This window comes from Cupressus sempervirens, chromosome 5 (genome assembly GCF_028749045.1).
Source record: "Cupressus sempervirens isolate cs-2001-9-10 chromosome 5, ASM2874904v1, whole genome shotgun sequence".
In the NCBI taxonomy this organism is placed as follows: domain Eukaryota; kingdom Viridiplantae; phylum Streptophyta; class Pinopsida; order Cupressales; family Cupressaceae; genus Cupressus; species Cupressus sempervirens.
The window spans coordinates 578,759,308-578,786,352 of record NC_143122.1 but is presented as its reverse complement, the minus strand read 5'-3'; the positions used below and the strand labels follow the sequence as shown (position 1 = coordinate 578,786,352).

General features: G+C 36.6%; 1 pseudogene across 1 annotated transcript in view; it reads right to left on the bottom strand.

Moving 5' to 3' along the window:
• LOC149557255 (uridine/cytidine kinase UKL1, chloroplastic-like) overlaps positions 1-25,838 on the bottom strand; it is a 200,238-nt pseudogene extending 174,400 nt beyond the window's left edge. Inside the window, exon 1 of the transcript XR_016364861.1 lies at positions 25,758-25,838. The product of XR_016364861.1 is annotated as a uridine/cytidine kinase UKL1, chloroplastic-like (transcript). The remainder of the gene's footprint in view (positions 1-25,757) is intronic.
• Between the last annotated feature and the right edge of the window lie 1,207 nt (positions 25,839-27,045).

The window sequence follows — 27,045 nt, the reverse complement described above, 5'->3', positions numbered from 1 at the left end:
CACCAACCACTCTTTCATTTACCCAGGATCATGTTGATTGGGTATTCGGGGATCTAGGTGTTAATGGTATCTTACATCTGGTGGGTTATGCTATGTTGTTACACAGTCACAGGATTATGATCTATGTGTTTCGGCCTTCTGACATGTCATAGTTCCAAAGATTGGGATTACTTCCTTTTCACTAGAGTGATATGGAGGTGGAGTCAAATTGGCTAGATCTGTCATTATCATCGATACAGTTATTGCAGGAGTGGTACAATGGTATAGTTATCATAGGAGCAAGTCAGTGGTATCTCAGTTAGAGCACATGTTCTCACTTGGGATCCAGAGGGAGCATCCCTATGCATTGCCTTTTATACGGGAGCTAGGAGGAGAGTTTGGTCGTTATCATCTTGGAGTGGATATTGCCGAGCTCCCATCATCTCTTGACAGTAGAAACTCGCAGGGTCACTCATGGAGTGAGGCATTCATTCTAACTAAGGGTAGTGACACACAAGGCAGCAACACATGGCAGTTGGTGTGCCTTTATGGTGAGACTTGGGATCTTGGCATTCAGTTATCTGGCACATTGATTCCTATTGTACTGTTTCACCATTTTGAGTTTGGGGAGATACATGCTAGGGTACATCGGCTGAGGAGTAAAACCGCATTCTCGAGGCGAGTATGGGATCCTGGCATTTGGCTTCAGCAGGTATGAGCGGATTGCTCGAGGGCAAGCAATCTTTGAGAGGGGACGCTTTGTAATGTCCTTTTTTTTTGGGACATTATAATTTTGTGTACCAGCTCTCTTCTCCTAGATTTCAGGGGCGAAAAGGTTCTCTACAACTTTCAGTTCGAGATTTGGCCTAGACATTTTCAATTCCAAACCCATCAGAGCAATTTTGGCAAGTTGTCCAAATGCTTACTATTTTTAGTAAGTAATCAAAGCTCAATATTTTTGGTACCTCAGTGTTGGGTTGGAAGCGTCTCGCCGAGAGCTTTCAAACGAGCTATTGCACATGATTATCAGAATTCATTTGGTCAGTTATTTTAATGCCCAATGGCTATATGGTTTACTAAGTGACTATTAAAGTTCATTTAACTTGTCACTTTATTTAAAAAGGTACTATGTTCACTTAAGTGACTAAAGGACAAAAAGGTGTTTTATCCCACATTGCTTAAAAAAGCGTGCATCACATTGGGAAAAGTGATAAAGATACAACAAACTCCACATGAGAGGATATATGAAGATATAATATTTAGAACAAATATTAATCTGGGAGCTGGAAACAGTTGCTGGTTATTTCTTCGAGGACGCAAACCCTTGAAAAAGCTTTGGAGGTTGGACACAAACCTAGCCTTCTTATAGTTTTACCTACATTTGCCAATCTGACTGTTTTTACTGTTTGTAAGATTGAGTCATTTGGATATTTGCTTGTTATTGTATTGCTGTTGTAAAATACAGTAACGCATTTGATGATTATCTGAGTTAACTCCTGGTTTATATATGCACTTTCTGTACATTGGAGGAATAAACTAGTTTTTTCTGAGTTCTATTGTATGTAAATCTGTTGATTAGAAATCGATTTAAATTCTGGAATTTATATTGGATATTGGTTTACTATTCGGATTTAAATTTGCAAGTATATATCTTGGGTTTTTGGATAAATATCTGGAAAGGGTTATTACAAACATTTTCACCGAATTTGTCTGCAACTCGAATTCTCCCTGGTTCGTGGTTCGTTGATGCAAAGTTTTGGCCATTTGACATCCTGAGTGGTTTTTTCCTACTAATGACTGGAAACTATTGCATCCCGAGCGATTTTCTGCTACCCACAACTGGAAAAATTACATCTAATCTCTGCACCTACGCGATTCTTTCCAAATCGTGTCTGTTTTTTGGCGTGATTTTTTCCAAATCGTGTCTAGTTTTTTGGCATCGTATTTTGGTGATATATGGTAGCTTGCGACTCTGCATTCTCCGGTGTTTTCCCAAATCAAGTTGCTCCCTTTACATAGCCTCGAATATCCGATCGGTTCTTAGTCTGATTCTACAATGTTTCTTCTCAATTCCGCCATTATTTGGAGCTTGTTTTGCTGCCGGCTAGGGTTTTGCCCGTAACCCTAATTTTTGGGGTCAAAAAAATTTCTGATCACATATTCTTGGTGGGTTTTTCGAGATCTCAAATGGGTTATCATTAAATTTTTCTGGGCGCCTCAATTTTCGAGCCAACGAATCTAAATTCTGACAACATTATTTTTGAGTTTTTCGAGCTCTCTTCTGGGTACTCCGATTTTTCTAGGTCTTTCATTTTCTCACCTCGAAGTTTGTGCCATTTGAGATATTCACATATTATGAGCATCTATATCAGCAGCATAAGAAGTCAAACTCAATTAAAAAGCAAGCCAATGCTGCCCAACACTCAGAGCAAAAAGAATCTATCTACCATGCCTTTATGGCTAGTATACTTGCAGATCATGTGATATCTTCTACCTGGTACATAGATTCCGGTGCCTCCCGACATTTCACTCACAAGCGTGATTGGTTTGTTGAATTCACTCCTTATTCTAACTCAGTAATCTTTGGAGGTGACAAAGAATACAATATTGTCGGCAAGGGCAATGTTTAGATTCAGTCTAGAGGAAGAAAACTCATGTTCCTCAATGTATGTTATGTTCCTAGCATGAAACATAATCTTTTGTCTGTTAGTCAGATTATAGAGCACTCCCCTCAGTTGGATGTCTTTTTCAATGGAAACAAGTGTTCGATTATTGATCATGCTTCTCGCACTACACTTGTTGTCGGTCTTGAGGATCATGGTATTTATAGGCTTGTAGATTCAGGCGATTCCCTTGAACGTGCCTTCATCGCCGAATCATCCGCTCTCAACAGCCTCTGGCATCAACGATACGATCCCCTGAACATTCAATATCTAGCACAACTTGCTCGGGATAATTTAGTCCATGGCCTACCTGATATCCAGACCCAAAACCATCGCGTTTGCGGAGCTTGCCAAGCAGGGAAGCAACATAGGACACCATTTAAGAATGGTGAATCATGGCGAGCATCTAAAGTACTTCAGCTGGTCCGCACTGATGTATATGGTCCTATGAATACTCCTCCTGTTACTAGGAACAGGTACTTCTTACTCTTTGTGGATGATTTCAGTCGCAAAATGTGGGTATATTTTCTTAAGCAAAAATCAAATGCTTTTCCTGTATTTCAGCAGTTTAAAGCCCTAATAGAAAAAGAGTTTGGTTCCCCCATCCATACTCTTAGGATCAATAATGGGGGGGAATTCTGTTCTTCTGCTTTCTCTGCCTTCTGTACTACTCATGGCATTAGACGTCAGTTCACCACACCTCACACCCCTCAGAAAACGGTGTTGTAGAGCGTCGAAACTATACCATCACAGAAATGGCTAGGGCTATGCTAGAACATAGAAATGTTCCTAGAAAATATTGGGCAGAAGCAGTATCCACAGATGTCTATCTTCTTAACCGATCACCCACCCTTGCAGTTAACCATAAAACTCCTAAGGAAGCCTGGTCTGGTCACAAACCTAGGATCAACCATTTGAAAGTTTTTGGCTCTCTAGCATATGTATGGATTCCTGATGCCAAACGCACTAAGTTGGATTCCAAAAGCCAGAAACTCATGTTTACAAGATATAGTCACACAGATAAGGCCTACAGACTGATTGATGTAAATACTGATCGTTTAATCTTCTGTCATGATGTTGTGTTTGATGAGGAACTCGGACCATTTCAGCTCTCTGCCTCCCCGCCGCATTCTAAGATTCAATCTCCAGCAATCTCTGACTTAGGTCCTTTTATTTTATATGAGTCATTTGATGCTACTGATACACCACCTCAGCCACCTCCAGAAACTACAGCTCCTGCTCCTGCTCCTCATCCAGCTATTCCGATAGCATCTAATATTGGCTCCTCGACTCTTTGGCCAAAATGGTGGGCTCAAACAATTAGTGATCTTCGTCCTGATGAACTCATTGAGGGAAGAACCTCTAGAAATAAGAGCATTCAGCACAAAACAGTTAATGTTGCTCTTATGGCCAACATCCACAGTATCTCTGCACCCCAAACATATGCAAAGGCCAAAGGAATTCCAGAATGGGAACAGGCAATGGAAGCTGAGCTTCAGAGTCTTCAAAAGAATCACACCTAGATTCTTTTAGATCTCCCTCCTGGGAAGAAACCCATTAGCTGTAAATGGGTCTATAAGGTCAAGTACCATGCAGATGGTACCTTGGACAAATACAAAGCTAGACTTGTTGCTTGAGGATTCATCCAGCGCGAAGGCATTGACTATGAGGAGACCTTTGCCCCGACAGCCAAGATGAGCACTATTCACCTGCTTCTTGCCATTGCAACTCAGTATGGCTGGAAAGTTCATCAGATGGATGTGAAGAGTGCTTTTCTCAATGGTGAATTACAGGAAGAAGTCTACATGATGCAACCCCCAAGTTTCAAGGTTGTCGGTTCATAACCAAAAGTATGTAGACTCCAGAAGGCCCTCTATGGTCTTAAATAGGCCCCTCGGGCTTGATACATAAAGATTGATCAGTACTTGGTTGATCAAGGATTTTAGAGTAGCCCGTCAGACAATAATCTGTATATTAAACACTCTAGTAATGATATTCTTTTTCTTGTTGTCTATGTGGATGATTTGATCATTACTGAGAGTTCAGAACATTTGATTTCAGAAATCAAGCAGGATCTATGCAGAACTTTTGATATGACAGATCTCGGATTGCTTCATTATTGTTTAGGTAATTGGCAGACTGACAACAGTATTTTTTTGTCTCAGTCCAAGTATGCCAGAAATTTGTTTGACAGGTTCCAAATGCAGGATTGCAAACCTGCCTCCACTCCTATGGAAATTGGTCTGAAATTGTCTGCACGATCTGATTCTCCTCCTGTAGATGAAACTCTTCAGGCAACTAGTAGGTAGTCTCATCTATCTTACTACTACTAGACATGATCTCAGTTTTGTAGTTAGCTACATCTCACGGTTCATGACAAACCCCAAGACTGATCATTGGATTGCAACGAAACGTGTTGCACTATGTACATGGTACTTCAGATTATGGTCTTCTTTAGACATCAGTGGATTCACCAATTCCGATTGGGCCGGTTCAGTTTATGACAGGAAATCTACCTCTGGCTATGTGTTCAGTATCAGATCTGCAACAATTACCTAGACCAATAAGAAGCAACAGGGACGGGCACTCTCCTCTACAGAAGCAAAATATCGAGGAGCTATCAAGGCAGCTTGTGAAGCAGTTTGGCTCTGTCAGATGCTTGCAAATATTTATATTCCTCAAGCAGGTCCAACTTCTTTGTTTTCAAACAATCAGGGAGTCCTCAAACTGGCCAAGAACCTAGTGTTTCATGAACGAACCAAGCACATAGAGCTTCATTGCCATTACATCCAACAGTTAGTAGAAGATGGATCTATTCAGTTACTCTATGTCCCTGCCTTAGAGCAACCAGCAGATATTTTCACAAAACCCCTTGGTCCTGACAAGTTTGTTTAATTCAGGGGATCTATTGGTGTAGTAAATAGATTGAGCATTAAGGGGGGGGTATTAGAATAATCTTTATGTTTCTTTTTAATGCTCACTATTGTATCTTATTGTATCTCTGTAAATATTAGAATGTTTCTAATATTTAGGTGTAGTCTAGAATAGAATGTTTCTATTCTATTCAACTCTCCTTTTTGTATATATAGATCATTTGATCTCTGATTAATCAGTCAAGTATTCTGCCATTTTACGTTTGTAACATATATAATAAATATATAAATAGACATAAGAGGGTTTGTCTAATTGATGATTGACCATTAACCATAAGGGTCCGTTTGGTTCGTGGAATTGTAGAAATTGAGATTTCTACAAATCTCGAATTAGACAAATCAAGAATTTGCAAATCTTCAAAATGATTTTTAGAATTTTAATGGGTTTGTTTGGCTGACATGGAAGTTGAATCAGATATAGAACCCATACGTCCTAACTCAAAATCAGAACACAATATGTAATACAGTCAGCGAATAGAGGAGAATGTAATCTATGATTTCACATACCCAAACTGAATAATTTGGAGACCTAGTGACTTTCCAACGTGCAACAAAAGAACCAAACCTCAAGCGTAGCACGGTGAACAGGCCTGTACAGGAGCGGATTATGGCATAACAGTTCGAAATGGTGTCCACTTGAAGTTGATTTTATAGCCCAGTAAATGGGACTGCAGATATTGAGAAAGCAATTATGTGAAATGGTAAGGATGATCAATTCCAATCATCTACATTGGCTTAGTTTCTTTCTCCTTAGCCTCCTTTGCAATCTCATCAATAGCTTCAGCTACATGCGAAGCTTTGGGTGGAATATTACCTGTCCTCACTTTTTTTTGTAGGGTATGGAAGAATGTATCAGCTGCCTCACAAATGATTCCGTCAGCTTCAAGGGCATCAACAAAATCAAGTATCTCCCACACCTGAGAGTATAATCTCAGACAATCCTCCATTTGCTGGGAATCAACTCAGACAATCCTCAAGCACAAAATGGGAGCCACTGAGCATCAATCCAGTTCGAGCAGTCAAAATAATGTTTTTAATTTTCAAACTTTTCATCCATACACGACATTTCAGACATGGCAGTGATCCTCCATTCATTCACCCAATGGTGAAATGGCCCAAATTGCCTTTCAGACAGTAACATTTTACACTCCTCAAAAATGTGTAACCAGGTTTTGATTAATTCCAGGTATTTTGAGGAAGTGTAGAAACCTCGTTTTGAGGTAAAATTAGAATTCGAAATTTCTAATTCCATTTTTCTATTTTGACACAAATGCCCTCATTTTTCAATTCCAGTTTTTGCAAAAGCCAATTCCGGTCTAATTCCACGAACCAAGCAGATCCTAAAAGAATTGTCTCTATGTTAATTCAATCTGATTGAAGCTACAACATTAACAATTTGCTTGGTGTCGGGTGGCCAAAATCAAATGAGAAATCACTCAATGCTGTAAAAAGCTCCCTAATTTCAATAAAAAAAACCTTCAATCAATCACTAATGCATTTATAAATCTTCGGCAGATCAACAATGAAAGGGAAAGGAGATTCATGGGTTCTCAAATTGTTTCATACATTTGAGAAGTTCTATTTTAATGTTTTTAAAAATTTAAAATAAATGAATTATAAATTTGTTCGTTTCTTTACAAGTTATGAAAATCTTTATTTATTTGAAAAGATATTTTTATTTGAAATATATTTATATTTTGAATTATCTATGTACATGTATACATATATATACATACATTAAAAAACATAATTTGTAAATATATATGAGAATCCATACCCATACTTGAGGCCTCAAACCCATTGTTGTTGTCATACTCCTTGTACCAACACCAACAAATTATTTTGTCATTTGTTTAGAATCATTTTACCATACAAATCTAACCTAGTGTTCTTTGTCATTTAATACTAATTTTTAGGTTAATTGTTAGTTACATGGTGTTTAAGCTCCATGCCATTGAAAAAATTCCATTGAAGCATAATTGTGGCTTTTTTAGATTTAATTGGTAATTTGTCAACTCTGAATGTTCCATCTGCAAGTAGAGTGTTGGTGTTTTGGGATATTGTCTATGTCTGATATTATAATCGGAACTAACAATTTTATTACATTAATATTATATACTTAAATTACTAATATTATATAATTATTTATCAAAAAAAAATTAAATTTTTAAAACATTCATATCTGTTTTTGAACGGTTTGGAAGAGTCTTGGAGCTTAGTTTAAACTTAAAGTGATAAAATTATGAAAAATGAGATGAATCATGGAGGAAAGGCTTTTATTTGGGCTTGGTAGTGGAGCTCCACCCCTCAACTTTTCCCTACATCATAACAAGGAGTGCACTAACCTCAAACCCTATCATGGACACCACCCAAAACCCATAAGGAATAGTTTCCCTAATATGGAATCAAGAAAATAACAAGGTAAAAATTAAATATAAAGAGAAATTCAACTACAATTAACTATTTATTAGGGGCACTTTAAGTCATTACTTATCATCTACCTAGGCCAACATCAAGAACAAAAGGAAGTTTAAATTAATAAACTAACTTTATTATAATGTCAACTTCAAAATATAACATAAAATTGATTTTTGGAGGGAAAATGCAATAAAATATTTCTCCCAAAATAGGGAAAAGCCTATTTTATAAAAGGAGGACAAAGGGAATTGTGAAGGCATTCTAGAAATTGTTATTTATATTTTGAGACCTTTCTTTGTGAGGATAAAGCTTTTCTTGAAGGTCCAGTAATACCCTAGGACTGAGAACCCTAGATGCTGTGCTGATTTGGATGAAAACCCAAATCACCCGCCTTGGTGGACTAGCTTCAGGACTCACAAATGCATCACATCAATTTTTTTGACGGCCATCCCATCCTCAATTGTGACTTGGAGATATTCATGGTACCATTGTCGGGATTGTGTAGTAACAACTTCTCCATTTGGATAGTGATTGTTCCTTATATAGTGTTTATTTGTGGGTTTGTTTGATATTGACTTCCCCTTGCATGTTGGTAGTGTTGTACCTCTACAGAAGCAGCTCCACTTTTGCATTTATCACTCTTCTTGCATATTATTCAATCTTCTTCTGTATGTTACAAATGATCATATGTCACATGGGCTTGATGATATTGGAATTGAAACATGTAGGTATGTTGCATGTTCCGGCATTTTAACAGCAGTATAGTGATGTAACAGCCATGCTTATTTTCAATAAATTTGTATTTGAAATCACTTATTTCCTTGGAAATCTATATCCTTTTCTTTGCACGTTGTAACTTTGTAATGAAATGAAGCAAAACATGTCAAGGATTGAAAACCCAAATCAGATTTCACACGATATCCTAGTTGAAATGTCACCTTTTCTGGGACATTAGAGTATTAATAGGTCAACCCATATTTATATTTGTTGAAGTTTGTAGCAGCAATAGAGATCTTTATCTCTAATAGAAATATGTATCTTATGACCATTATGGTCATCTTCAGCTGAAAGAGATATTTGTGTTTATATTAAAGTTAATATTATGCAAAAGACACGTGTCCTATGTCATGTGAAGAGGCATGCAAAGTGTTGAATATGTGAAAATTTGAAGGGTCTTATTTTTGGGACTCCAGGAGACTTTCATGTGTAAGATGAAGAGTCTTATGCAATCTATTTATATGATTGCTTTGTATATTGTAATGAAGTAAGTGTAAATCCTTGTACTCATTTTTCATTTTTATGATCAATAAAAGAGATATTTTGCTGGTGGTTGGGTTTTCTCTTCAAGTGGAAGGGTTTTCCCAGGATAAATCGTTTGTATCTTCTATACCTTTTATTTATTTTTCTTATGCTAGTTATCTAATTTCTAGACATATAACTTTAAAATGGTATTAGAAGCAGGCTAGATATTAGCATCAAGGAAGTATCTCTTGTTCTTCATTTTGTATTTGTTCAGCCGTGTTTGAGTATCGATGGGAATGATTGCAGTTTATTGTCTTCAGCGATGGTTATTATAGTTTGGGCTCGGGCTTTTATATATGTTATCAAAAGGATGCTTGGGGGTTCGTGTTCATTCTTTGGTATTGTCTCATGTTGCATTCGCTAGAACATTCATTTTGTCAGGAGCATCTATGACAAATTATTGAGAGGGAGCAAGCGTTGTAGAAACACGACTGGAGATGTCGTGGGAATCTAAAGTTTCAATGGTGTTGGACGAATATTGGCCTAAGCTAAGGTTGATTAGGTCTTAGAGAATGGATGGAGACTCTATGTTTTGCAAATTTTGGACATGGAAACCTTCTACCAAACTCATTCTAAGCTCTGGCAATCCTTATCAGGAACTTATCCCATGTTTCGGTTTTTAATTTCTCATCAATCCATTCTTGGTATTGCATAATTCTAATTGTTTTTATTCCTTGTTTATGAGCCACTTTGCAGGGGATAATTTATTTTATTTCTTCATCACCCGAAGCATCAAGAGATATCAAAATATATTACGGAAAGACCATGCTTCTTTCGACAAAAGATAAGATTGCATCCTATGATTTTGTCGGAGTGTATGCACGCATGGCAATATCAATAGAGCAGGAAAAGAGTTATGGTGGAGTTTTAATAAATGCTAGCAAATTCTATAGACTTGGAGGAGCCCCAGCATGAGGAGTAATACTTTTTCAAAATCGACGACAATGGTCAAATCCAATCGAGATGCTCCTTTCAAAACTGAAGTAGATCACATAAAGTCTAATGTGGAATCTTATAATCGACCTCGTCTCACTCATGCACTTAAAATTTCCTACAACAAAATCCGGTACTAGTATCGGCATTTATCTTGGTGAGAATTTCCTTTCACTTGTTATTGTATCATGTGTTTTTAGTTGGCATCGATACCTTCTTTAATGACCGGTAAAAGCCTCTTTCTATAACACTCTCATTCATCCTGTAATGTTTGCATGTTAACTTTCAATAAGCGGTGAAGTATTGTGTGCATTGATTTTGACCAATGATTACTGAAATGAGATTCTTCAACTTCTTTCAGCAATTGAAGTAATATTTCCTGTATCGTGTCTTGGAGACATTTCATTTTGTCTTATTTTGATTGTAATATTCTGTGCAACAGCCAATGAGGGTTGCTTTCAAGAACGTTTTATCTAATCTATATCTTTTGTCATTAGACTGGGAAAAAGACTATCGAGCTATATTTCTATTTAGCAGGGGAATGAAATGGGCATGGATGCATTCCACATAATTGGAAGGAATTTGTGTATGCCTAGAAGATGTTGATGATGTGATTTAAGAAGGCAAAAGACAGAAATCATGGGCAATGGGGATGACGTAACACTGGCAAAACTGTTCATGTGTCCATATATCTTATTCATGGTGAAATTCTTGGTTAATCAATAAGCAAGGGCTGCAAGAAATATGAATAATTATATTCAAGATATGCAACAGGCATAAGTCAAAATCTCTTTTATATCTGTAATGACTATATTGGCATAAGTCAAAATCTCTTTTATATCTATGTGCATGTTGAGATTAAGCAATCAAGGAGATAAGTATTTTATTTTATTTCACTAGGAATAATGCATAATTTTATTATTGATGCATTGGCTATAAAGGCACGAGACAAAATCGCTTTCGTATGTGCATTGTCAGCCACTCTTGGTTGTAGGATGTACCCATAAGCAATAAGTTGAGAATGTTGATTCAGAGGGAGAGGGGGATGTCTTGGCTCTAGAGGGAGCTTTCCTCTACTTGTAATGATCAAAGTTATTTATATGTGTGAGCTGCTAACGATTGTATTAGAGATGACTACCACTGTTGAATGTCACTAGCATGGAGATAAGTTTTGAATTTTGACTACATATAGTATGGTTTTAAAATTTACATTTATAAAGTAATGTTAACATAATGAATAAGGGATGCAACGACAATGATCCTTAGGGGAAGGCTTCATAAGCTACACTATGTGTAGAATTTTACTCAAATAATGAATTAAATATTAGCATCAATCATAAGGGGTTTTGGTATGTTTCGTGAGGTTATTCTATGAGATCTCATTTTCTTAATGGTAACACATTTTGTTCATATGAATGTTGGGCTGCATTTTGTATGCATGTGAGTTGAGATCAGACTTTAAAAGGATAAGTATTCTATGAAGTATTCTATGATTTATGTATCTTTCTGGGAAAAAAAAGTATATCTTTACTTTGATCTCTATGATAAGTGGTTCTTATGAGTTGTTATAAATATCTCCTAGTTGCAGGGTGCAATGGGATAGTGATAGATTTTATAACATTGTTTGCAATCTTGGTGGCACATTATCTTCATTAAAAAGGGAAGATCATATTTAGAGTGAGAGACTATTCAACCTCAGAGAGAAGTTACGTGATAGAGGGAGATGTCCAACACTTTGTAAGTTTATGCAATAGTCAACAATCTTATTTTGGTGATTAAAGTTGTCCCTATTGAGAAAGAGTCTCTGTTAAGAGAAAATCTAACTTATTAATGCATTCTTCTCTTGGAGAAGTTTGAGGTGAAAGCCCTCGTTCCACCCTCTACAAGTAGGTACAGTGGACCACCCTCTGCGAGTAGGCATGGTGGATATGCATTCTTCTCTGAGCCCTATCTCTCTATTCTTTTTAATCGAATGATTCACACTAGGTTTTCGACGTCCTGGTCTAGACATTTGATCTTTCCCATTCACAAGACTGGCCCTATCTCCGATCCAAGGAACTACAGAACCATCATTATTGGGCATACTTTTGCCAAACTGTATGTGACAGCTCTTAATGCTATGCTTTCTGCGGAGCTCGACAGGATTGGTGGTAGGGCTAGAGGGCAAGCCGGTTTTCGTGTTGAGTATCAAACTATGGACCATATCTTCACTTTACGGGCTATTATTGAGGAAGCTAGACACAGATCTGAGAAGGTCTATTGTTGCTTTGTTGATTTTCTCAAAGCTTTCGATTCTGTTCCTAGGGTGGCCCTGTTTGATAGACTTTGAGAGATTGGTATCTCTAAGATGCTTCGTATCGCTATCATGAGACTATTTGAGACTGTTGTTGGCAGATTTCGGACTCTAGAGGGCTTCTCGGATCCGATCCATAGCACTATTGGGGTTAAGCAGGGTTGTCCTCTATCTCCTACTTTATTTGGGCTGTATATTGATGAGCTTGAGGAGTTTCTCCTAAAGTCCTTGCTCCCAGGTGATGGCTGCTATCTTCATCAAGTTCTGATTTCTATCCTCCTTTTTGCGGATGATGTGGTTCTCCTTGCTTCTTCTCCAGACCGATTGCAGAGACTTCTTGATGGTCTGGCTTTATTTTGTGATCAAAGACAACTGGTAGTTAACTTGGGTAAGACTCGGATCATGGTCTTTAACTGTTTAAAGACCTCTCATCTTCACTTTTTTAGGGTCAGGAGATTGAGATTTCTTCATCCTACACCTATTTGGGGGTCATGTTTTCTGGTCCACGTTTCAGTATGAGACCAGCTATTCAGCCCAGAGTTAATAAGGGTATGGGTTCTCTTGCTTTGCTTGAGAAACAGTGTTTCAGGCATCACTTTCAAGAGACCTCGTCTAAGCTATCCCTCTTAGACGTTTTGGTGCGGCCGACTATCCTTTACGGTTCTGTGGTTTGGAGCCCTTCTCTTCTTAGCTCTAACTGGGCCTCGGTCGAGCGGATTTAGACTTTGTTCTTAAGGTGCATCATCAAATGTCACAGGTTCATTCCTCATAGTATCATTTTAGCTGAGTTTGCTCATTCTTTCAGACTCGCGGCCATTTTTGACTTGGTTTGGTTCCTTCATCATCTTCGTGGGTTTGCTGATACTACTACGGATCGGAACCGCTACTCCTACTCGGCTTACTGTTCTTCTGTTTCCACTGAGTCTGGTTCTAGTTCTCACGTGCGTTGTTGGTATGCACAGGTTTCTTCTCTGCTGAGTTCGATCGGGATTTGCATGGATCATCTCCCTCCTTTTCAGTTCTCTTTGGATTCCCCTACTCATCTTCTCCCCTCTCGACAAGAGCTGAATGAGCATGTTCGTCTTGATATCTATAGACTTTACATTTCTACTACCTGGGTTAACCCTCCTAGTGGGTTGCGCCCACATATGTCTTTTTATGTGGAGCACTTTCTTGAGATATCTGATGGATCATTACTCGTCCTTGCTATCTTTTACAAAGGTGGTCCCATGCCTTGCGGATCTCTTTAGGTTCTTTCAGAGTTGGTTCCCACCATCTTCATGCTCAACTGATCATCATATTGATTGTGGGGAGCGGATCTATTTGCTCTATACTTTGGGGGAGGTGGAGAATGAAGCTCATTTCCTTTTTCGATGCCCCATCTAATATGAGATTAGAGGTAGATTCTTTTGTTTGTTCAGAGATTGCTCTTCTATACATGACTTTTTCAGCTACTATGACTAGAGATGTCTTGCTCTTTATATTCATGAGGCCACCATGCTCCGTGATAGCATGATCCAGTCACTACTTCCTCACTGGCACTCATCTACTCAACTCATTACTGCCTTTTTCACGCCACTATCCCCTTTGCGTGGTGTGAAAAGATCTTCCAGCTCTATTCAGGCTAATGGGCTCTCCAAATGTGTCAGATCTCGTTCTGACTACATGCACTAGCGACGCTCTTCTAGGAGTGGACAGAGACAGGGTAGTGCTTCTTCGCATCAGCAATTGTTTCATTCCGTGACAGATTTCTTCTCGCCCAAGAAAGATCCCTAGCACTTTCTTTGTCTTTGTTCTTTATTGTTATTTCTTGGCTGTTTTTGCTTTGTTCGGACATCTTTGTATGCTCCTCCTGGGGTTTGCTTTATTGCTGTAATCTTTTCAGTCCCATAGATCTTTTTGGGTCTTCATTTGGACATTAATATCATTATCTTATCTTATCTGGGAGAAGTCTGAGGTGAAAGCCCTCATTCCATCCTCTGCAAGTAGGTACGTGGATCACCCTTTGCGAGTAGGCATGGTGAAAATGTATCCTTATCTGGGAGAAGATTTTGAAATAAATGTCTTTGTTCCACCCTCTACAAGCAAGCATGGTGAAAGTCATGAGCATGACTTCATTCTATGTGCCTATGAAGTAACATATGTGAATTTATCATCTTTGGTTGCAGCTATGTGTGCATGCTTGACTAAAGATCTCGCTCTTGCTTTTAAAGCAGCGCTGAAGTTTGTAGTTGTGATAGAGATCTTTATGATTTGATAGAAATAAGTTTGTTATGAACGTTATGGTCATCTTCGGCTGAAAGAGATATTTGTGATTATATTGAAGTTAATATTATGCAAAAGACACGTGTCATACGTCATGCGAAGAGGCATGCAAAGTGTTGAATATGTGGAAATTTGAAGGGTCTTATTTTTGGGACTCACAAAGACCTTCATGTGTAAGATGAAGAATCTTATGCAATCTATTTATATGAGTGTTTGGTTAAGTGTAAAGCCTTGTACTCATTTTTCATTTTTATGATCAACAAAAGAGATATTTTGCAGGTGTGGCTGGGTTCTTCCCTTCAAGTGGAATGGTTTTCCCAGGATAAATCATTTGTGTTTTCTATGAATTTTATTTAATTTTCTTATGTTGGTTATCTAATTTCTGAACATAAAACTTTAACAATATTAATATTGACTTAAGGGAGATTTAATGCAGAATTATTAAAGTCAGTTTAATATTATTAAAGGGATTAAGAAGAGACAAATTGGCAAAAGGACAAGGACAAGAATAGGAAGCTAAAGAGTCACATGTTAGGTCCTTAAAAGAACAAGGAAGAGTTCATTTTACTTCTGCTTGGATTATGCTTGGTTATTGGATTTCAAAGCAATTTTCGCTTAGAGAAACTTGAAAGCAAGTTGCTTTCAATTTCAGAAACAGCTTTGAGGACGGAAACCCTCTAACCGGACAATGATGAACAAGGACCCAATGTTTGTGGGAGACTTCATTTCAAGTGTCTAACTTGTACTTGTACTTATCTTTATTGTCCAATTTGATTGTCTTTGTTGTATTTAAGATTGTAAAACATTACATTATTGTATTGTTGGTTATTATAATACAATAGCAAATGTGAACTTGTTTGGAACTGAGAATTTTAATGAGCATACTGGTTCATTTGTTGGTTTATATTGCATAGTTTGTTGTTGATATTCTGAAAATTATTTTTGAGATAAATTTGGAAAAAATATCCAGAAGGATATTACAGTGGTATCGGAGCATTGAACCTGCCATCATGTTGGGTATAATTAGAGCTTTTAATACAAAACAAGTGACAGATCTCATAGGGAAGAATGAGTTTAAATGACCACGAGGTTTCATTAAACAGGTTCAAGATTCATCTAATGTGAAAAAAAGGTTTAAACTATGCATACTGAGGCAATATATTCCTTGATTAGAGCCTAGGAGATTTTATCAGACTTTTGAAAGAAAACATTTTAGTGTTGAAGGGCAATGCGTGAGCCCAGATTTGATAATATATTGATGGTGATTGCTATACATTCCTATTATTTCTGTTGTGATTGCAATAAGAATATAAATCTCAAATCTGTAGCGGCAACCATTGTTGGGGGTTGGAAATATTAATATTTTGAAGGGGAGAATTGCATTTTAAAACCTTGGACCCTCTAGCTCCTAAAGAGACGATTATTTTTGGCAAGAATAATTTACTTTGTAGACCAAAGTTTTGGGAGGATAATATCCACATAAAACTTACAATCAATTCCCAGTGATTCCCTCGTCGACTGGCAAATGCAAAGCAGGTTCACCTTCTTGTAAGGGCTTTCATAAATACTTTGGGTCACTCGAATATATGTGAATTCCAAACTATTCTTTACTCTAGGCTCTCAACAATATATTTTGTGAGTCTTCGAATTAAAAGGGAGATGAATAAATCATTCATGGATGTTGCAATGACATGAGTTGAAGTAGACAATGTGTTTTCCTTGCACGCTTATTGTTACACAGACAGAAGGGGGATGTTTGGAATTAAGTGCCTTGGTAACTAACTGGAGACATGGGTTATCCATTTTGGGGGCCAAAGGAAAAAATATATATAATAAACAATTGATTCATTTAGGCATTACATCATGGAAATATTGGTCATCACTCCATTTCATACTACGGTGTGTGCAAATATATTTGGCAATCAAAAGTGTGGCTTCCTTCAAACAGTCCCTAATACAACTGCATCAAAAAAAGGATTGGTGTTTTTCTATGATGTTATTGTCACTACTCAGGGGAGCAGGAATGAAGTACTAAAACACTAGGTGACTTTATTCCGCAAGATGTTCGGGTAGGGGTGAAGCCTCAAAGTAAAAGGTTAATGGTAATATGTAGCGCACAATTAAAGTGAAGTAATCATAGCTTAGGGGTGCTTGTAACAAGTATTCCATCTTGAATTGTAACCAAAACTATATGAGTTCGTAAGTCTTTGGAGACAAAGGAGTTATTCGCAAAGATGTATATTCTATGGTTGAAGTTTAAATTTCAAACGTTATCGTGGATGGTAAGTTAATAAAGGATTAATTTTGTCAATGCATATGGGAAACAGGAAATGAATAAAAGATCAATTGGTATGAGCAATCTATTTATGGTTGTAAAAATGTTAATAGTGGAAGGAATATTTCCTATGGTGCACAAGCAAGCAAAATTTTGCAACATTACATATCTTGTCTGGAGTGGACAAATACAGACAAGCTGCTCTTTCCTGCACTTTCAAACATTAGGAGAGGAGTTATGAAGGAATTTTAGTGATGAGCAACTGGAACAGACGGGATTCCTAGTTTCAACGTTACATTCTGACTGAATTGGGAGGAGCTTGTGTGCCTAGCAAGTCTTATATTTAGAAAATGACAGACGTGAACTTATTTCTAGACGGCTTCTGGTGTTATCGAAATTCATTAGCAATCGATGTTGGCGTTGTTGTTGGTATCATGGAAGTTCAAACAACAATGAACCATTTAATTATTCCAATGTCGTTACAAAAACTATAAAGCTCCTTGAGTTTGTCATGGATTATATATAAAGAGATTGTGTGTCAAGAATGCTATTTGGAATTGAGCTTAGCTATTATATGGTTTCAAATTTTGGGGGTTTTAATATCAGACGAGCTTAAAATTTGCAAATGCAATTGTATGGAGATTGGTAGATGCTAAGAGGCAGAGTAATTGTTGTGCAAATTGATGTTGGATAAGGTGAACATTGGTGTGCACAAATGATTAGTTTCAAATTTTACTGAAGAACGTGTGTGTTTGAAGTTATGCATTATCTCACTGGGATCAGAGAGGTTGTGTAGACAAGTGTAATGATTGAATAAGAAGTGGTTTTGTGGATGAGTTACACATCAATATTTGACCCAAAGGAGAGTATTAAAATAAGCAAATGGTTCACGCTTGGAGGTATGATCAAGTAGTGTCGTATGTGCTCATTAAAAAATCCAGAGTTACTACTCTGCATCCAAATGCCTTATCTGAGAATACCCTAATACCCTAAATAAGTTATCAATGTCTGCAATTCATATTAGAGCATCTTACACCGGAGTTGCTTATTACAATGCTAAAGACTACAAATGGAGAATGGTTAACCTCCAGTAAGAAATCCTTATTGGTTATTGTTTGACTATTCTTGTCATTTAAATATCCCCAGTTGAACATTATACAAAAGAAGAAACATCCATATAAGGATTCTAGAAGTGATCAATTTTTTAGCAACCAATAGTTTTAAATTTGTAAGCAATGATCGGGCAAGCTACTAGAGAAGAGAGGATACAGAAAGCTTGAAGTTGACTTTAGCTCGAAAAAGCAAGACATGTGTGCAAACTTGATAAACATGGAGTTGATGTTAAAACTAAGATAACGGAATGCATCAAAGATACATTGGATAAACGTGTTTAGCAACACAAGGAACAGTGTATGATTTTTGTGTAAACAGAGTGTGTTACAGTGTGACTGGCAAAATCTAGTTTGGATTACCAAATAGGACAACAAAGGATTACTCAAATTCTGGTCCAAACTTTTATTCGTATTGTTGTCTACTAGTAAAATCTACGGCATATATACAAGATTTAGGGAAAAGGTAAGAAAATTTGTTCACTTGTGGTCCAATCAGGTCAAAAAATTCAGTGATTGAATTGCAAGCAAACTATGTAACAAACCGACATTGTGTGGAGAAGTTAAAATTTTGTGACCAGCAGTGCAAATCCTTGCAAAATAAAATAGTACCATGGAAAATCGGAGAAGCAATCTTTTCTCAAAAGAGTTTAATGACACATTTAATGGTGAACAACTTTGGGACTTGCAGAAAAAAAAGGAAGTAGGCAATTGTTTGTATCTTTTTGGTTTACAATTAGAGTCTGAAAAAAATTCCAATGATGTTCTCTCTAAGTTAAAAGAATTAGATTCACATTTATCTATGGTTGAATAATCAGACTGGAGGCTTCTTAATTGGGCTTTGCAGCCCACAATGCTTGCTTTGGTCCAGCACATGCTTATGGAACATCCTCATAAAGATGTTAGACTTGCAGTGACTTCATGTCTCACCGAGATCACACAGATAACAGTGCCTATAGCACCCTATAATGATGATGTGTTGAGGAAAGTTTTGCAGCTGATTGTGAAGAGCTTACAAGGGTTACATGATGACAAAGGTCCTGCCTGTGCTAAGAGAATTAAGAGCTTAGAAACTATGACAAAGGTCAGATCATTAACCATTATAAATGACCTTGAATGTAACTATTTGATTCTTCACATGTTTCAACACTTCTTGGATGAAATCAGAGAATCCCATCTAGAAAATGTGAAGGCTTGCATGAACACTATTGTTTCCTTAATCCTTGATGAAAATGGTGATATATCAAACAACTGCAACCAGTTTTGCTAACTATTTGGTGGAAGAAGCATATGGTGTCACCTATTGCTTATGAGTTCTCAAAGAGATTGATTGAGCAAAAAATTGAAAAGCTCAAGGAGCACCTGTCTGAAAATGAATTAATCTCAATGGGTTACAGGTTATAGAAACACCCAAGAAAAGTAAGAACCAAACAAGAAGGGAGCAGATTTGTTTTACATGTCAGCAAACTTGGACACCAAATTGTGTTTGTAATGAAAACAAGGCAGCAAAAGATATTCAAACCAGCAACAGAGATGATAAGAATTTGACCTTTTTGCCTCCACAAAGTGATACAATTAGTGGCGATGACATGAAATCAACTATTGTCAAAGGTATGGGATATTTAAAACTTTACATCGGTGACTTAGAGATTGAACTTAACAAAGGTTCCACTAAGGATAGTCATACCCAATGTGAAAGCATGATGGATGTTTCTAAAGAAGTTTATAAAACTTCATGTCATGAGGAATGGTTCAATGAAATTGCAGCAACCTTTCATTTGAATATAAATCAGTCCAACAGGGAGTTTGAAACATATGATGACACCTTTGAGGGGTGTGATGAATCATGTGTTTCTAATATCAGCAGCTCACTTATAATGATAATGTTTTAGAGGACAAAACAAAGATGGTATTCAAGGATAATGATGTTTTGGATAACCAATCAAAAAAATGTCCCTCACAATGATAAGGATGAGAAGCAAGTCTTGACGAATCGCAAGTCTTGACGAATCAGCTAGTCCCTGAAGATATGATTGTTGCAGCCTTAGTAGGCTATGATGACACTCACAAGACCAATGAGGATCTTTACAGGAAGGCACAAATGGAAAAGAGACAAATGGAAATAGGAAGTGATTCTTATGTTGCTGATTCACAAAGGGTTAAAGTAGCCTTTGAGTCTTTGAAATCAAATTATTTATGTTTACTTACAGACGGATATTACATCTTAAAGGTTGCTGAAATATAATGTTGCTCAAAAAGGCATTGGATAATACATAGGTTGCTCTTCATGAAGCAAAAAATCAGATTGTTGCCATCAAACAACCGAGGGAACAGGAGATCCTAGAAAGACATGAGTTTTTCCAAGAAGTAATTAAGGAACTCAAAAGCATTTAGCAAACTTACAATTTGGATAGCTGCCCCAAGAGATTGATGGAACCATTAGAATGTCAAGATGAGATAGAAGACATTTAGTTGGTTGACAATTATTTGAGGTGGATGGTGATTTGACTTTTGATAATCCACTTTTTGAAGTGGATGAGGAAGATCCTACCGATTTATAGGACGAGAATGAGATTGGTCGAAGGATTTGGGACCTAGGTGTACATACTAGTGTTGGGACTTGCTCACAAGACTACAGTGACAGGGTATTTAAAAGAGGAGATTGTAGGAGGATGCACATCTCTTCTCAGGATCAAATGGATAGACTGGTTTGGGATCCACGAGTTAACAGGATGCACACTATGCATTATGTGGACCATGTTGAGTTGCTTCGCTATTTGAGACTTGGCACAGTTGTGTTCAAAATAGTGCAGTAGGCAAAAGCAACAATATCTCTCACAATGACATGGGATCCAAGGATCATAGTGATAGATGAGTTGTTTTCTTTATTTTGGTACCACAGCATGGTAGGTCCCAACTTCAGAATTACCAGTATGGGCAATAGAGCTCCTAGCAAATGGATATGGGATCCTAGTATTGGTTTATGGACTCATGATTGCTTGAGGGAAAGCAATCTCAAGGAAGGAGGACTGTAATGTCCCCTTTTCTAGAACATCAAAATATTAATAGGCCAACCCATATTTATATTGATACTGACTTAAGGGAAACTTAATGCAGAATTATTAAGGTCAATTTAACATTATTATACGGGTTAATAAGAGACGAATTGGCAAAAGGACAAGGACAGGAATAGGAAGTTGAAGAGTCACAGGTTGGGTCATTAAAGAAGAAGGAAGAGTTCATTTTACTTATGCTCAAATTATGCTTGGTTATTGGATATCAGATCGGTTTACATTTTCAAAAACAGCTTTGAGGACGGAAACCATCAAGCGGGACAATAATGGACGAGAACCCATTGTTTGTGGGAGACGTCATTTCAAGTGTCTCACTTGTACTTACACTTATCTTTAGTGTTCAATCTGACTATCTTTGTTGTATTTAAGATTGGAAAAAATTACATTATTGTATTATTATTTATTGGTTATTATAATACAATAGCAAATTTTAAGTTGTTTGGAACTGAGAATTTTAACGAGCATACTAGTTCATTTGCTGGTTTATATTGCATATTTTAGCTATTTATATTCTGAAAATTATTTTGAGATAAATTTGGGGAAAATATCCAGAAGGATATTACACCAGTTTAGGATATTTCAATGATATCAGAGTTGGTGATCTTGTCAGCCTGTAGGGGTTATAGCAATGCATGCCAAATTTTGTAGATGCATGTGTGTTAAATGTTATTGCATGACAACTTGGTGAATACCCAGATCATTGCATGTCAGTTTAAGAGCATGTAATAACCCCAACAGGTTATAACTTCTTCAAACACCAAAAATTTTATACTTCAATGGTTTGACATTTCGTCAAACACTTTGCAAGCAAGCTCTGATACCACTGTAATAACCCTGCTCAAATCCGACCTTAAAATGCTGATTGAAGGCTCGAAGAATTTTGTCAAACACTTTGCATACAAGGGGTCATATGACTGATATAACTTTTCAGATTGCTGCAATAACTCTTGTTTCGATTTGCATCAAAGAGAATGCTTACAAAAGACTCCAGATTGTCTAAACAACGGCCTAACATGAATGTGCAACTAATTTTGGCAATATTCAATACAAATATGTGACTTAAACTACTTGCAATATGCAGCTACAGCAATTAGTAATTATGACAAATACTTTGGATGCAACCTAGGATGGCATTAATGCACTTACAACCAAGTGGCATTAATATAAACACTTAGTATGCAAAATTATAACATTATTTATGCCAAAAAGAGAACTTACAGCCAATTGACATTTTGTCAAACAATTGGCATGCAAACTAATAAGCTGATCATCAAGCTCTAGGTTTGCAATATAGATAGTCTAAAAATTACAATGCTCTTTCAATTGCAAAATCCTAGCCTTCCTTTGATATCAATAATGCTAAATGGCAAACAAAGACAAGTACAATATGAAAATAGTGAAGTGCTGAAGCTATATTTTGTACTCAACTAAAAACCTACATTTCTCAGAAAATATGCCAAATGAGAAGTGAAGAACCTAATTGTAGATGGCTGTAATAATTTTCTACAATGCTGCCCCTTCTGCTTTGCTTTTTTCCGATCTGCTTTTTCCACTTGCTTTTTCCGGATTTGCTTTTTTCATTTTTTCTTTTTCAAACTGCTTTTCGGATTGCTTTTTTCGGAGCTGCTTTTTCAGACTGCTTTTTCCACCTGCTTTATTTGGGTCTGATTTTTCGCCCTGCTTTTTTCGGACTGCTTTTTTGGCTTGCTTTTTTCGGTTCTGCTTTAAAATGGCTTCCTATAATTTCGGACCTGCTAGAAATCACCTCCAATAATTTCGGCCCTGCTAAAAATGCCTCCTGAAATGCTAAAATGCTGAAAAATGGCCTTAGGCCCAATGATGCCCTAACTGAAGTGACTGAAGTATCACCTCCAAATGTGCAACCCTTCAAAAGATATTTCACCTCCTCAGTTATGCAAATCCAAGGGAGTTTTTGTTCCCAAAGATCAACTGACTATCTGAAACCACTTGGCTCCACAATAGACTATGTGACTAAATCACAATTTGATGTCAAGAGAGAAATAAACAACTGGATGATTAGAATGAAGCCCGAGGTGCCTATTTATTCTTTTTCTCCACTTTCTCCAGAAACTTCTAGAACATTATTTTATTTTATCTATTAAGTGACTTTATAAAAAATATTTTATAATTCAAGTCACTTTATTAAATTAATTAAATATAAAGTTACCTTTTAATATTTATTTATTTGATAACTTTATAAATAGTTAACTTAATACCACTTATTTATTTAATTAAAATAATTAATTAGTCATCCTCATAAAATATTCATTATTTTGAACAACCTAATTAATTAAATTAATTAAATCAAATTGCCTCCAAAATGGGGACATGACAGAGCAGTTTATAACAAAGGTTACCATTGCATGTTATTTCCCAGCAGTTCTGGTTAGTGAATTTGAGTTGCATGCCAATGTGGTGGATATCTAGATGGTTGCATGTTACCTTTGAATAATTTTTTTAAGTGAGTCATTACCAGACAGCTTGAACAAATTCTATGCACCTTGGAGAGGTAGGACCAAATAAATATTACACCAAAAGTAGGTTAGGGCAGCAAGAAGGAGCTGAAATTAACCCAGCTGAAGCAAAGATGGGTGAGAGAGGAGAAGAAAGCCCACCTAGGGATTTGAATAATCAGCTTAACGATTTCTTGAACACCTTTGCCCAAAAGCAACAACAAATGCTACAACAATTTTAGAATCATATGATCACAACCATGGGTCAACTGAGAATGTACCATACTAGATCAAGGTCTGGTAGTAAGCATAGCAGAAGTGATGCTAGGCATGGAAATCATGGTAGAACGGCCTCTAATGCTATTAAGATAGCGAGCACACAATCTGATCAACCTCTTCACCCCGTATTTTTGCCAAGACAAACTGAAGAAGAAGCAATTCCCAAGGTAGAGGAAGAGGAGACAAATGTCACTAATGATGTTATGGTGGCCTGTGATGAATACAGAGCTCCTCCACCTCATGTAGACAGGCGATAAGGATAGGGAGCATGATGACGAAATACATGGTACTATTGTTTCCCCATCTAGTGATTCTAGAGATCATCTTCTCATGCTAATAGGGATTGTCAAGGGATAGAAAGTTGTGTGTATGGTGAACAGCAGTGCTACACATAACTTTATTGATGAGGACTTTGTAGTTAGGAAGGGACTGCAAGTAGAGGACTTTTCCAGATAAGCATCATGTTGGCAGATGGATCCAAAATGAGTTGTATGAGAAGAATACCAAGGTTGAGCATACAATTATCTGACTATACATTTGAAGATGAGTTCTGTGTTGTTGGTATTCAGGGAACCAAAATAGTTGTAGAAGTACCATTGTTGAAGTCTCTTGGAAGACAGATCCAAGATTTCAACATGGAGCTTGTGTTTACTCATGAAGGTAAACAAAATTGTGTTGAGAGCTACCAAAAATGTTAACCCATTAATTGTGGTAGCACAGTTTATGCAAACATACTTTGATGATGAAAACGCCAATTGGGTGTAAGGGAATAAATAAGATTATTCCATTAATGACAGCAGCAACATATCCTCATCCTCCTGACATGGCACCCTTGATACATGGTGTTAGCAGTGATATAATGTCTTCGTATAAAGATACTCCATGCTAGGCAATGGGACTTAAATAAGCTATACACTCAGACAATTCCTTAGTAGCAAAAGAATTACATCATCATTTTATGGTTACCACTTTAGCGGATTCACCCCTTAAACCAGACCTTGGTGTAGTCAATATGCATGATGGCATTTCTGATCTAGATTCATCTACATATAGGGATACTCATGTGGGGTCATAGACGAACATTGTTCTGACTTATAATAGTGATTGTGCACTCTTGTTGACTAATTATTCACCCACTAGAGTACTTACAAATTGCTAGCGTGTGTAGTTTGGTTTAGACACTTTTATATTAAGGATTGAGGCAGTGTGCTTCATAATTTTTGGTCTTATTGTGTTTACAACAGTTTAGAGCAATGGAGATTCAAAGAAGACGCACTGAAACTTGTTTGGAATCAAGGAATTAAATGGTGTACTGATCTTAATCAAATTTGATTTGGGTGCTTGATTGGGGCAAGCAATCTAGGGGTGGGAAGACTTGAAATATATCAAATGAGACCGACTAATCGTGCACCATATATCAACCGGCTGCTTGATGTAATTAAAAAAAATGCCTAAGAATGAGTAACATCTAAGTGTGAAATTAGACGGAGTGTCTAAACAAGATATAGTGTTTCTGAGTTTCACATTTGCACTGGTTGATTGCAGCTATAAGTGCGGCACTTCAATATTACGCCACCCGATCACAATCTCATGCCCTAGATTAAGTAAATTTTCTAAGCAAAAGAAAACAAACTCAGAACATTAAGAGGCGTTTCTCTACGACAATGAAAACATGTTCAATAGATGATGAAAATTGCAATATTTATTTGCACAAACTATACAGATATTGCAAAAATTTGAATGTGATTTTGCAGCCGCACCTGATAATATGTGGATGCCCTGGAGATTTCGGAGAGTTATATACAGACCATACCCAGCTACATCTGTGGTTTTATATTGTCGTTTTATGGCTTACGCAGTTCCTCATATTATATATTCTGTTCTATTATTCTAAAAGGAAAAGTTACATTTTCCAATTATATTTTATTTTAAAATGCATAAACTATTTCACCTCGCAATTTCATTTTGGTACGCAATGGGTACTGATATCATCCTCACATTTGTCTAATGAAGGAATTTTTAGTGACATGTATTACATCTAGTCAAGGAAGGTCTAGTGGTCTGAAAATAGGAGACATTATATTAATTTACTTTTCAATATGTGCAACTTTATAAGAGAACAAATAATCACTTGCATTTATTATCATAAATGTGTAGTTTAGTAATTAATTGTTAAGGTGGGTAATAATATAATTTTTTGCTTAGAAAAATAATTTGTTAGCATTATGTTTTGTTTATTTTGAATTGGTATTTTCTTTTTTTCAAAGATAAAAAACAAATGTGATAATCTAAAGTTTGGAATGTTTAATTTTAAAAATGAATTAAGATGTGTTATTTATATTTTTCTAACTGGTTTGTACTTAATTTTCTAGGGTTTATATGCATTTTTCGTAAATATTTAAATAGCATAGAAAATTATAAAGGCAGTTATCCCATGCAGTCTTAATGTTGTCTTTTCGCTGCAACCTTTCTTTCTAGAGCCCCAATTAATGTTAGTGTATCTTATCTGCATGTAGCATTTGTCATCTTGAAAACTAGTTTTTGGTCTAGAATAAGAAGGAGGATTTGGCATTTCAAAGAGATGCAAGTGTTTTGAATAGGTAAAATTTTGTTTACGACTTCGAATTTGGGAATTGTTTGTGGCTTAGACATTTCCATTATTGTTTTTGTGGTTTTACTTGTTTTGATCTGTGTGTTTAGTGCAGAAAATCTTGTTTCCAAAAGAAGCGATTTGAAATAGTTGTTATCGTTCCCAAGACTTTTGGGCACTAATAAGCATAACTATCTAGGTTTGAAAGTAATGGCATCTCCTAATTGTGGCAACAATAGATAGGGTTTTCTGCAAAGCATGGTATGTTCTCCTCATACTCTATAGTTGCATGTGATGTTGTCTTTTATCCTTTATTCATTTTGCACCTTGTTGATGCTTGTACCAATTCCACATAGGTGACCAGGATACTAGGCCGGGTTGTTGAATATGTTTCACAATTGTCGTATTTGTCTAGAATTTTGATACATGGTAGAACAAATTAACTTGGTTCATAACTT